Source organism: Chiloscyllium plagiosum, unplaced genomic scaffold, assembly GCF_037043375.1.
Source record: "Chiloscyllium plagiosum isolate Xiang-an unplaced genomic scaffold, Cpla_swu_hap1 HiC_scaffold_29, whole genome shotgun sequence".
Classification (NCBI taxonomy): Eukaryota; Metazoa; Chordata; class Chondrichthyes; order Orectolobiformes; family Hemiscylliidae; genus Chiloscyllium; species Chiloscyllium plagiosum.
Window position 1 is genome coordinate 51590983 of NW_028270167.1, and position 11112 is coordinate 51602094.

Sequence of the window (11112 nt, forward strand, 5' to 3'; positions counted from 1 at the left end):
GCTGGGCTGCAGTGAAAAACTCATTTACAAAGGGTCTAAAAAAGTTTTAATACAGTAGTTAACAGACCAAAAATACACCTATGGTTCGAGACTGAGGAAGCTAGATATTGACAAAGTGGTGATGTGGGAGCCCAGATGTGAATCAGAGCAGTATTGGCTGCTATGATCACAAAGACTCTATTCCAGAGAAAGGCTGCACATGCGCCTGGCTGCAACTTGCCCCCTACAAAGATGGCGGCTCCGCACGTGTACAGTGAATCGTTGCCCCAAATAAAGATGGCGGCGCTCACTCAGGCCTGTAGCCGCGCTGAGGCCATTCCTCATTTACTGCAAACACGGGACTGGGACGTTCAAATTTGGATTTTCCGACGTGCACAATTTGTTTGTAAAACCTCTCCGCTCGTAGCAGCACAGTTTTTCTCCCGTTTCCCTATTTATTTCTTTCCTTACCGTATCCTTTCTCTCCATAACTTGCCGAACATTCATTACAGCGACTCTGCGCCGCGCGCGAGGGTGATCACATGGTTTAGTTTAGCTCCGCCCTTCAGTCACTTTGATTGGTTGGAGGACCAACATCCCGCTTGGTCATCCAGCCTCGCCCACTGTTCTTTCATTGGTCTGGTGCTGAATCGATCACCCGGGGGTCACTTTGTTGGCTAGAGCATGCGCAGTGTGTCCTGCTTTAGCTGATATGTTGGGTAATGTGATGGGAGAGTTTACTGAGGGTAAGAATTCCCTTTGTGTGAGCTCTGCAGTAGATTTCCTTTATTCATGGAGGGAATTGCCTTCCTACTCATGACTGTATAGGTGTGATTGATGAATCAATGCCTTCTGAATCAGTACATAAACACCCAATTTTCACATCTGAGGTCTTTAGCACAATGTATCACGCTCTTCTTTGGAAACAAAAAAAAACATGAAATGGAGCCTCAAGAAATCGGAGCAGGAGTAGACAATTCATCCCTTTAGCTTGTTCCCCCATTCTATCAGATCATGGCTGGGCCAACCCAGACCTCAACATCTCTTTTATGCTTGATCCGCAAAGCCCTCAACATTTCAAAAATCTATCTGCCCTCTTTTAAAATAATTTGAGATAGAATCACAGATACCCTACTGTGTAGAAACAGGCCCTTCAGCCCAACAAGCCAGAACAACCCTCCGAAGAGTAACCCAACCATTCCCCTCCCACATTTAACTTTCACAATTGTTTGGGCGAGAAAATTCTAGCCATTCACTGAGAGAAAAAAATCTTTACTTTTTCTAAAAAGAATGTTCCCTTATGTAATGTCCCTGGTTTGAGACTTCACTGGTGCTAGAAGATCTAGTCAACATCTACCCTGTCAAGTTCCTCAGAATCTTGTTGACATAAGATCACCCCTGCTTATCTATTCTTGATAGGTCAACCCTTTCGTCCTGAAAGCAGCTAAGTGAATCTTTTTTGAATGGTCTCCGATGTTGGTTTACCCTTTATTAAATATAGGAGCTAACATTGTATACAGTACTCCAAGTAAGGACTCAGCAACAGCCAGTGTGGTTAACCAATCCTCAGCCCATGCCAATGCATTACCCCGATAACATGAGCTCCTAAATTGTGCAATTAACTTTTATGTAGCACCTGATCATTTACATTTTGAAAATCCAAATACAGAACATCATTGGATTGCCCTTTATTAGCCCTGCTTGTTATCTCCTCAATGAACTGTCGTAAATTTGTCAAATATAGTTTCTCTTTCACAAAACCCAGTCTACCATGTTTAATGATAAGCTTTTCTAAATGTCCTGCAATTTCTTTCTTTAATATTCGACTCTGTAGATTCTTTCAGTAGATTTGCTAAGTATGATTCCCCTCTCTTAAATCCATGCAGAGTCTGTCCAATCCTGTCACCGTTCAGTAAGAAACCTGACTGTACTCCAATATAGTTAGTAAATGTATCTGCATTTATTTTTAAAAATTGATTACTTAAAAATGCTGGACCCATGCAATATCAATGAATTAGTGACTCTGAATTTGGGTTATCATGTTTTTTTTTGTTCATTCCTTTTTGTACTGTGTTATGCAGACAGCACCAAGTGATCACTCTTAATTGTGAGTAACTTTGAAAATAATATATTTTAAAAATGACATCCCAAAATGCTGCATCAATATTGTGCAAGGAGGATTTTGCATTCAATAGTTTGCAGATAAAATTGAACAGATTTTTGCTGCAATTTGGCCAGATTGCAGGTTATACCAAAGTGGCAACTCTGTTGTCAAATTCTTACTTGACACTGCCCAAGGCGATACTGATGGGACTGATTTGCCATTCTTGTTCACCAGCTTTATTTCCAGGTTTAATCGTATAATCATTCTAGAGCTTGTAATTTTAGACAACTTCTCTTTTAGGTACATATGTAAATATCATCCTGAAATGTTGCACTGAATGGTACCAAATCTGAAATTAGTCTCTAATCTGATAGTAACATGTTCTGACCCTTCTACGTATGTACTGGCATAAGTCTATGCCAGTTATTTTTTTGAAGCCTGTGATTCCTGATGAAGGGCTTATGCCCGAAACATCAACTCTCCTGGTTCTCGGATGCTGCCTGACTTGCTGTGCTTTTCCAGCATGAAACTTTTCAACTCTGATGTCCAGCTTCTTTGGTCATCACTTTCTCCTTTGATCAACAAAAATTATTCTTGGTTTAATCTTCTCAAAGTGCAATACGAACCAATTCATGAAATTCAGATATCTCACATTTACCTTAACTATGTGAAGGCTAAGACATTACTAAATTATTATCAGTAATTGAAACCGTGCTGACAAACTTGTGCAGTATCAATGCCTCACCTTTAGAGTGTTCCCAGATATCGCGCTGCTGCAGTATTTTGTTTTGCACTCAGCTATATGTTGTTCTCACTTGTTTCTTTGTGAAAGATTACAAAATTAACTTGGATGAATGAACTTATGATTTCTTTAACCAATGTTGGGAGAAAAAAAAGTCAGTCTTTCAAGTGCTGATAAAGTAAAATAAACTGATAATCAGTAGAAAGGGTTTAAGATGGATATAAAAAAATGCTGGCAAATGGGATTAGATTAATTTTTGATATCTGGTCAGCATGGGCAAGTTGGACTGAAGGGTCTGATTTTGTGTTGTACAACTGTGACTTCATTCTCTCAGTTATTCAAGAAGTTGAATACTTCGAGGAGGAAAAGGAGAATTTATGCAGAGATTGCACTTGAAATGATAATTGAGGTATATCAAACTCACATTGTTTCATGACCTTTTCCTCTGGGTTCTTCAATGAACAAACTTGTTTTATTATCTGAATAACTACGTATCATGTGATTTGTTTTGCACAAAATATTTCGTTAGGATCTGGTGAACTATTAAAAAGTATTCATGTTTAAAATTTAGGCAGCGTGATTATTAAGCAAGAAAAGGTTAGCGTTTTACTCCCACTGAAACATTGCTCTATAAAAGATAACAAGCTTTTTATCTTTTCTGGGCACTGAATATATGGAAGTCAATTCTGAAGGAAAAAATCCTCGTCGGTAATGCTCCCACATATGTGGAGTAATTGCTTCTGGTCATTCTTCAGGTTATAGAGGCTCGGAAAGAAATGAGTTGGCCAAAGTTAGCAACATCATTTGGATGGACTATGCTCATTGGGGAAACTTGCAGGATCTGTAGAAGAAACACGTATTTCAGAGTGTATGCAATAAACCTGAACATTGTTATTTTTTTCATAGAGCTTGGGACCTGACTGGAGCATCACCAAAGTTAGTATTGTTTGTTAAATTTCCAAACTTGCCAAATTATTGTTGGTAAATGCAGGTGACTTTATCAAAGCACATTTCACACTCCCCAGCCAGGAATTTGATCCCAATTCTGTCAGTCCATCCATTCCTATGGATAACAGGTATTTTAAATGTGAACACTCCATTTAACTATTTGAATTGAATACTTCAGTGGTTACGTCCTCTTGGATTCTTAATTTCAAATTACTCAATGTGATTTTTTGTCCCCCCTGAATTTGCCAAGCACTGGGCAGTTCTGGGATATTCCAAATATTTACAATAGATGCATTTATATATTGAAGGCATCCTGGCAGATTTGAATACCTTTCAGGTAGTCAACAACAATACATAAGTAACTTTATGGATTGCTTACTGTACACCAACAACACAAGCCAAGTATTAGTGAAACCACAGATTGTTTCCCATGGATTCCCAAATCTAAACAGTGCATTGCAGATATGCTCACTATCACCATCTGGGAGCAGTCTCCCAAAATGCTCCCAGAATTTAGGAAGCGCACACACTGCCCTCCAAAGCTAAAACTGCTGTCACAGGCTTCACTCTTATTGTATACGATGACATTTATTGTCCAGTTCTTTAACGTGACAAATGATTTTACAAACAATTTATAAAATACTTTAAGTCCTGATGAAATGTGATGTCAGCCCTTTGTAGAAGTGAATGGAAAGTGTGATGTTTGCTTGACCTTTGGCTCTATGTATCAGGCCGAACTGAACCTTTAGCAAGATGTGGGATGGTTCCCACACACTTTGTTTAAAAAAAATAGATTATGCCCTGAGATTTAAATGTTCAATCATGTTTAATAAAAATCCTTTCAAAAATTGAGTTTTCAATTTTTGGGAGAAGATTTGTAGCTCGGGAGCTCGTTGCTGTGGTTCTGTTCGCCAAGCTGGGAATGTGTGTTGCAAACGTTTTGTCCCCTGTCTTGGTGACATCCTCAGTGCTTGGGAGCCTCCTGTGAAGCGCTTCTGTGATGTTTCCTCCGGCATTTATCGTGGCCTGTCTCTACCGCTTCCGGTTGTCAGTTCCATCTGTCCGCTGTAGTGGCCGGTATATTGGGTCCAGGTCGATGTGTTTGTTGATAGAGTCTGTGGATGAGTGCCATGCCTCTAAGAATTCCCTGGCTGTTCTCTGTTTGGCTTGCACTATAGTGGTAGTGTTGTCCCAGTCGAATTCATGTTGCTTGTCATCTGCGTGTGTGGCTACTAAGGATAGCTGGTCGTGTCATTTCGTGGCTAGTTGGTTTCATGGATGCGGATCGTTAGCTGTCTTCCTGTTTGTCCTATGTAGTGTTTTGTGCAGTCCTTGCATAGGATTTTGTACACTACATTGGTTTTGCTCATGTTGGGTATCGGGTCCTTCGTTCTGGTGAGTTGTTGTCTGAGAGTGGCTGTTGGTTTATGTGCTGTTATGAGTCCTAGTGGTTTCAGTAATCTGGATGTCAGTTCAGAAATGCTCCTGCTGTATGGTAGTGTGGCTAATCCTTTGGGTTGTGGCATGTTCTCATTCCATTGTCTTTCCCTTAGGCATCTGTTGATGAAATTGCGAGGGTATCCGTTCAAAGTTTGTGAGAAGGTTTGTAGCTCGGGTGCTCGTTGCTGTGGTTCTGTTCGCTGAGCTGGAAGTTTTCGTTGCAAACGTTTCGTCCCCTGTCTAGGTGACATCCTCAGTGCTTGGGAGCCTCCTGTGAAGCGCTTCTGTGATGTTTCCTCCGGCATTTATAGTGGCCTGTCCCTGCCGCTTCCAGTTGTCAGTTTCAGCTGTCCGCTGTCGTGGCCGGTATATTGGGTCCAGGTCTATGTGTTTGTTGATGGAGTTTGTGGATGAGTGCCAAGCTTCTAGGAATTCCCTGGCTGTTCTTTGTTTCGCTTGCCCTATAATGGTAGTGTTGTCCCAGTTAAATTCATGTTGCTTGTCGTCTGCATGTGTGGCTACTAGGGATAGCTGGTCGTGTCGTTTCTTGGCTAGTTGATGTTCGTGGATGCGGATCGTTAGCTGTCTTCCTGTTTGCGAGGATATCCGTTTTTTGCGAATACCATGTATAGGTGTTCCTCTTCCTCTTTTTGCAGTTCTGGTGTGCTGCAGTGTGTTGTGGCTCTTTTGAACAGTGTCTTGATACAACTTTGTTTGTATGTATTGGGGTGGATGCTTTCATAGTTCAGGACTTGGTCTGTGTGTGTGGCTTTCCTGTAAACCTTTGTGGAGAATTCTCCGTTTGGTGTTCTCTGTACCAACGTCTAGGAATGGGAGTTGGTTGTCCTTTTATTCCTCTCTAGTGAATCGGATTCCTGTGAGTGTGGCATTGATGATCTGGTGTGTGTTCTCTATTTCTGTGTTTTTAATGATTACAATAATTAACCCAAACTCTGGGTCAGATATGTGGATGACAATGTTGTAATAATTAAAAACACAGAAATAGAGAACACGCACCAGATCATCAACGCCACACTCACAGGAATCCGATTCACGAGAGAGGAAGAAAAGGACAACCAACTCCCATTCCTAGATGTGATGGTACAGAGAACACCGAACGGAGAATTCTCCACAAAGGTTTACAGGAAAGCCACACACACAGACCAAGTCCTGAACTACGAAAGCATCCACCCCAATACACACAAACAAAGTTGCATCAAGACACTATTCAAAAAGGGCCACAACACACTGCAGCACACCAGAACTGCAAAAAGAGGAAGACGAACACCTGTACAAGGTATTCGCCAAAAACGGATATCCTCGCAATTTCATCAACAGATGCCTAAGGGAAAGACAATGGAACGAGGACATGCCACAACCCAAAGGACTAGCCACACTACCATTCATCAGGAGCATTTCCGAACTGACATCCAGACTACTGCGACCACTAGGACTCATAACAGCACACAAACCAAAAGCCACTCTCAGACAATAACTCACCAGAACGAAGGACCCGATACCCAGCATGAGCAAAACCAATGTAGTGTACAAAATCCCATGCAAGGACTGCACAAAACACTATATAGGACAAACAGGAAGACAGCTAACGATCCGTATCCATGAAACCAACTAGCCACGAAACGACACGACCAGCTATCCTTAGTAGCCACACACGCAGATGACAAGCAACATGAATTCGACTGGGACAACACTACCATTATAGGGCAAGCCAAACAGAGAACAGCCAGGGAATTCCTAGAGGCATGGCACTCATCCAGAGAGTCAATCAACAAACACATCGACCTGGACCCAATATACCGGCCACTACAGCGGACAGCTGGAACTGACAACCGGAAGCGGCAGGGACAGGCCACTATAAATGCCAGAGGAAACATCACAGAAGCACTTCACAGGAGGCTCCCAAGCACTGAGGATGTCACCTAGACAGGGGACGAAACGTTTGCAACACAATTTCCCAGCTCGGCGAACAGAACCACAACAAAAATTGAGTTTGACTTCAGCTCCTTTAAAGATTCATGCTCTTGGCCTTCAATTTTGTGGAGAAAGTGAGGTCTGCAGATGCTGGAGATCAAAGTTGAAACTTTATTGCTGGAACAGCACAGCAGGTCAGGCAGCATCCAGGGAACAGGAGATTCGACGTTTCGGGCACAGGCCCTTCCTCAGGAAGGGCCTGTTTCCTGAGGAAGGGCCTGTGCCCGAAACGTCGAATCTCCTGTTCCCTGGATGCTGCCTGACCTGCTGTGCTGTTCCAGCAATAAAGTTTCAACTTCAATTTTGTGACATGTGATCATTCTTTGGTCAAGGTGGCTGTGTGCAACACTGCAGGATGTTGTGCTGAAGTGCCTCATTGGGTGGATGAGCTTTATTACTGGTGTAACTTGGCTCATTTTGATATGGAATATTATTTTGAGTTTTTAAACTGAGATGTGCTTCTGTAACTCAAGTGTGGAAACTATGCTCATGTTTGCAATGAACCTTTCACTTTTGGAGATTAGTATTTTTCCGATCTGCTTTGTAAATAAAGTTCACTATAGAAAGCACAGTGCTGGAGAACCGCAGGTCCAGCAGCATCTCTGAGGGGAATAAAACATTGTAAGCTCCAAGTCTCATGACCATTTGTTCGTTCAGACGAAGAGTCACTGAAATTGAAATGTAACATTATTTTTCTCTTCACCGATGCCATTAGAACTGCTGAGTTTCTCCAGCACTTTGTTTCTGGGGTTCAGATCTCCAGCACCTGCAGTTTATTGTTTTGTTATAGATCCTATGATTTGACTTGGGGAGTGAGAGGCAACAACTGTGATCAACGAGGATAAAACTCCCCAACCACGGAAAACAAACCGGTTCTTTTTACTTTGCAAAACACAACTGTAAATAAGAAATGCAATTAAGCTAAGTGGAAGATGGTATACCACCTGCCTTGTCTCAAACTTGCTACTCATCTTTGAGGACTAATCTGTCAGAATTGTGTTTGCTCACTTCCTTTGAGATCATAGTCCACAAATGTCCCAGTTCCAATTCCTGGGCCGGGCCCAGTTTCCACATTGCAGTGGGGTAGGGAGCGTTCTGTCAGCCTGAAGTTTTTGTGAATAACAACATTGCAGGTTGAAGTTGATGGTTTTGACGAATATTGCGTCATCAAACTTGGAGGAAATCCTTCCGAATGTATTGATTAACTGGACTGAGCCTCTTTACATGCAGTCCTGTTAGTAGTGCTGTAATATTCTCAGTTAATAATCACACAACACCAGGTTATAGTTCGACAGGTTTAATTGGAATCACACTAGCTTTCAGAGCGCTGCTTCTTCATCAGGAGATTGTGGAGGACACAATTCTAAGGCACAGAATTTATAGCAAAAATTTAGTGTGATGTAACTGAAATTATCCCATTGAAAAATACCTTGATTGTCTGTTGAGTCTTTCATCTGTTCGAATACCATGATAGTTTCATTTCTTTCATGTGTAAATCACAAAACCTTTTTTGAAAAGTTGTATTCCTGTCAGTGGCCCATCAAATCACTCATTGTGTTAGTCACTGCACAGTCTCAACAAAGGAATGAAACTGGATGGACCACATTACATCTACCAATGCACTGGAAAATACAACAACACAATCAGCCCTCTTGACCCTGCAACTTCTGTCTCACTGTGTGCCAACAACAGCAGAACTGTACTTCAGCCCAATCTGAAATCTCATGGCCTGGTATATCCCCCATTCAACTATTAACATCAAGCCAGGGGATCAACCCTGGTTCAATGGAGAGTTCCGCAGGGCATGCCAGGAGCAATACCAGGGATACCTAAAAATGTGGTGCCAAATTGGTGAAGCTACCCAACCTGCATGCCTAACAGTGCAAGCAACACCAAATAGAACTATGTGATCCAACAACCAATGGATCAGATCTGAGCTCTGCAGTTCTGCCACACCTAGTCAGGAATGGTGATGGGCAATTAAACAACTCACTGCAGGAAGCATCACAGATATCCCCAACCTTATTCTTGGAGGGGTCTCACACATCCATGCAACAGACAAGACAACAGCATTTGCAGCAATCTTCAGCCAGCAGTGCCAAGTGGATAAGCCTTTTACATTGGTCCCTGACATCACAGACGTGAATCAATTTGGTTGAAAACTTATTTCAAATCAGATCAAGAAATGGAGAAGTAGTGTAAAGGCTGTCAGCCCTACCAACATTGTGGCAATAATACTGATGGCTGTGCTCCAGAAATTGCTGCCCACCAAGACAAGTCCAGTACTGGCACCTACTGACATTGTGGAACATTTCCCAGGGATGCTCAACACAAAAATGCAGGACAGAGCCAACTCAGCCAATTTCCCTCCATCAGTCGACACTCGCTCAGCAGTGAAGTGATGGAAGGTGTCATCAACAGTGCTGTCACGCAGCTGCTCAGCAATAACCTTCTGTGACACCCAGTTTGGGTTCTGCCAGGGCCACTCAGTTCCTGATCTTGTTACAGACTCGATTCAGAAACTGACAAACAGCTGAATTCCTGAGGTGAGGGTGATAGCCCAGTCCCACTCCAAGACCATTATTTCAACTTCAGTGATATCACCCGACCTCACCACAGTCTCAGCTCATTTACTGAAACTCTCATTCATTCATTTTGCTAACTCTAGATTTCATTATCTAAACCCACTCCTGGCCAGAATCCCACAATCACCCTCCCTCTAATCTCCAGAATTATTGAAAACTCTACCGCCCAAGTGCTCACTTGTTCCAGAACTTGCTGATCCATCAAAAGGCTCCCATTTATGAGCAACAGCAATTTACTTTCACATCCTTGACTTAATTCCTGGCTGTAATCATTCCTATCTCCCTGCACCACACACCCTTTCATATCTCAAGAACTCATTTTAGTTTAGACTCCCAATGATGTGTTTATTTTTGAGTTCAGCTGTGTGACTGTTTTGATAGATTCCAAGGCAGCATGGTCTGGAATTCCCACCCTCTAAGATCTGCTTTCTTCCTTTAAGGCGTTCCTGAAAAATTGCATATTTGGCAATGGTTTTGGTCACTGGACATAATATTGTCCAGCTGTAGCCTTATGTCAAAAGTTCTCAATATTTTTTGTGAAATTAAAAACATGTTGATTTGTACAGATATCTTCTACTTTTCACTATCGCTGAGTGAATAATCTGTAATGTCTCTTACCCAACCACGTTGTGGGCGTGCCTTCACCATTCAAACTGCAGCTGTACAAGGACGTCAAACATCACCCTCTCCACAGGCAACACGGCTTTGGCAATGATCACTGGTGTCTGTGGAAGGAGAAATACACATGATGTTTCAGGGAGTGCAATGTGAATTATAGGGAATGAAAATGGTGCAGAATGTGACTGTCAGAAATGGAAGAAAAATCCACTCACTATTGGAAAAAAGAATTCTTGACCGTCAAAGATATTGTGGAAAAAATAACCTGATAATGGAGCAGCATACGGTCAGGAGTCGGGCAGCAGTGGACAATTCATTTACAAAAAGGTCTGTGAACGTAGTAGTAAAATACTAAACATGGCAAAAATACACTCATGTGAGACTGAGGAAGTTAGATAACGAACAAGTGGACATCAAGGAGCCCAGAGGTGAATCAGAGCAGTGTTCACTTTTATGATCCCACAGTCAGAGATGTCTAGCACAAAAACAGACTCTTCAGTCCAACCCATCTATGCAAACCAGATATTCTAACCTAAACTATTCCCATTTGTCAGCACTTGACCACCATCCCTCTGAACCCTTCCTATTCAAATGCCTTTTAAATGTTACAATTTTGGTTGCCCTTTAGGTCCTTTTGAATTTTCCCCTCTCACCCTAAACCTATATCCTCTAGTTCTGGGCTCCACCACCCCAGGGTAAACACC

At 42.1% G+C, this 11112-nt stretch overlaps 1 long non-coding RNA gene across 1 annotated transcript in view; it reads right to left on the minus strand.

Annotated features, from left to right (window-relative positions):
- Positions 1-490, minus strand: part of LOC148142303 (uncharacterized) — a 32402-nt gene extending 31912 nt beyond the window's left edge. The window contains exon 1 of the long non-coding RNA XR_015752061.1: positions 451-490. This is a non-coding gene — a long non-coding RNA (uncharacterized LOC148142303). The remainder of the gene's footprint in view (positions 1-450) is intronic.
- Between the last annotated feature and the right edge of the window lie 10622 nt (positions 491-11112).